Genomic DNA, 2,919 nt, shown 5'->3' on the forward strand with positions numbered 1-2,919 from the left:
TTTGTGGACGAAACAAAACAACCCAGCTTTCCATAGTGGTCAGCTAACCTGAGCTCAAAGATTTCTAATCTTGTCTTTGTTATTCAAAGTGGACTTGCTGGATATTAAGTGCCTCATTATTACTCAAGTGATCTTTTCATGATTTGTCTCGTGTGCACGAGATTTAAGAACAGGAATATCCCCCCTTCTTTGTCAGCTTTTACCTCTTACATTCCACCGTTCTGTCCAATAGCAAATGTAAATATTTTCCATCTTTCCACTTATAAATAAAACATTTTGAATATATTGGAAGTTTCGGTGATGTTTTTTTTTTTTTAATTCTGCAAAGAAAAATCACATTTATTATAACCATTGTTTATACCACAATGAAAAATAAATCGTGTGATCCCCAGTAGACACCCAGTGTCTGGTTTGGTTTAATACTTGGTGGGGTAACCATCTGGAAATACCAGGTGATGGTGGCACAATCAGTTGTTCCCCCGCTGGTGCAGCGGTAAGTCTAGGATTTACAACGCTAAAACCTGGGATTCGATTCCCCTCGGTGGACACAGCAGATAGCCCGATGTGGCTTTGCTATAAGACAAATTGGTATCCTGGTGGTAAATTTAATGTTCACTTTTGAAGACAATTTTACATAAAACAACAAAAATTTAGACTGTTCAAGGAAGTTTGAAACTTCTAGGAACAAGAAAATTTTAAAAATAAATAACAGAGAAAGTATATAGATTAGTATTATACATTGTGAGCCATAATATACACAAAGTGCTATAGAAAACTCTATTTGTCTAACAATTTTCCTTTTAGATAAAAGAGAAAGGAATAATGGGAAAAACAGATATATGAAAGTCACTGTCTCCACTCCAAACCGTTTAAAAAGAAATGAAGTCTCGTCTGATGCTTTTATGTCTGATAAAAACCGTCAAACGGCATTAAGAATTAGATTTTTTTTTTCCACTGAAGTGTCGAGACGAGAGGAATGGGTTCCTCATTTTGGTTCCTATTTGATGGGTTTAACCCCAACTTTATCTCAAAACATCACAGTTACGTAGACTGAGTGTTAACGAGCCACATAAATCATGTTATTATAAAACTAACACGAGGAGCAAATAAATAAGGAAAAAACACAATATTCTGATGTTGTTGTTTTTTTAATCAGAGATGATTGGCTCGTTGTTCTTAACTCAAATTTAAATTCCAAGATGATTGGCTCGTTGTTCTTAACTCAAATTTAAAATCCAAGATGATTGGCTCGTTGTTCTTAAATCAAATTTAAAACCCAAGATTATTGGCTCGTTGATCTTAAATCAAATTTAAAATCCATAATGATTGGTTCAATGTTCTATAATCAAATTTAAAATCCAAGATTATTGGCTCATTTTTCCCAAATCCAACTAATTTTTCAAGTCGACCAGGCGAGGCTTACATCTTAGACTGTGAATCCAAGAATTAAAAGGTCCGCAAGTCCTCCAGTAACTTAGCAGTAAGTCTGACGGTTTATACAGGGTGTTCGGAAAGTCACTGTGCAGTTTGGTATGTTAATAAATATATAAGTGCACAGTGACTTTCCGAACACCCTGTATGACGTTAAAGAGAATTGCAATAAGCAGAGCAAATATAAACCATAATATGGGTTCCTACTTAACAACAATCAAATAAAGGAAACAATGAGTGTTTTCCGCTTGAGGATTCGAACTCGCGGATTGCGAATCGAGTGCTCAGTGAGGAAAAAGCATCTCGAACTACCGACGAGGTCTTTCGTTCAATACCAAAAAACCTAAGATTGGCTCAACGAAACGCTATCTACATCAGTCCTGTATAACGTATCAACTGTGATGGTTTATAACGAAAGCAAACAAGTGACCTACCTGCTCCCGCTCACGCGCCGTTTAAAGAGGATCGTTATAAACCATAACAAACTCGTTTACGTTTCGTAACTACGACAACAGTTCAATACATGTTGTTAAAGCTGTATGTATACAAATTAATTCTGCTAAATCCTAGTTGAACATTTTAGAACTCACTTGTAGAACATTTCGGCAGCATTCTCGAACAAGAGCGCTAGAAGACAGACAGTAGGCTAATGTAAATACAACACCGTGCAAAGTAATCCACATTGAAGCTTAAATTCACAATAATGGACAACAGGATTAACGGCATATTTTAGAAACAGTGAGATTATGCTAAAATATACAGATCATGTCTACGAAATTTCTTACTTATCCAAATAAAAGGCCTAACATAACAAGATGCTTGTTTGTTTTTTTTAATTTCGCGCAAAGCTACACGAGGGTTATCCGCGCTAGCCGTTCCTAATTTAGCAGTGGAAGACTAGAGGGAAAGCAGCTAGTCATCAACCCCCCCCCCAATTCTTGGACTACTCTTTTACCAACAAATAGTTGGATTGATCGTCACATTATAACGCTCCCATGGCTGAAAGGGCGAGCATGTTTGGTGGGATGGGAATTTGAACCAACGATTTGGAATCCAATGCCTTAATCACCTGGTCATGTTTATCACAGGGGTAGAAGCCCGAATTTTATATAAACAGGGTTTAGAACAGAAACAAAATGAAATAAACAACGAAACTTGTCAAGGAATGGAAACAAAAACATAAACGATATTAATTCATTTCACTCTTGAACGAACACGACGTCGGTTAATAAAATATTGTTTTTTGTTTTCCTTAGGCCTAACTCTTTCTATTGTTTTTAAATATACAATGATTTGAAAACAAAGCCTATTTACAGACACAGTTACGACAGAAAGTGTTCGTACCCCTGCGTCGTGAGTAGTTTTTTCCTCATAACTTATAAAGAATCATGAGTAGGCTAATAGAAGTAAGGTATATTATAAATATTATACTAACACACATCTACATAAATTTGTATGTAAATTGAACTACAAATAAGATGCTTACTT

Source organism: Tachypleus tridentatus, chromosome 3 (assembly GCF_004210375.1).
Source record: "Tachypleus tridentatus isolate NWPU-2018 chromosome 3, ASM421037v1, whole genome shotgun sequence".
NCBI classification, from domain to species: domain Eukaryota; kingdom Metazoa; phylum Arthropoda; class Merostomata; order Xiphosura; family Limulidae; genus Tachypleus; species Tachypleus tridentatus.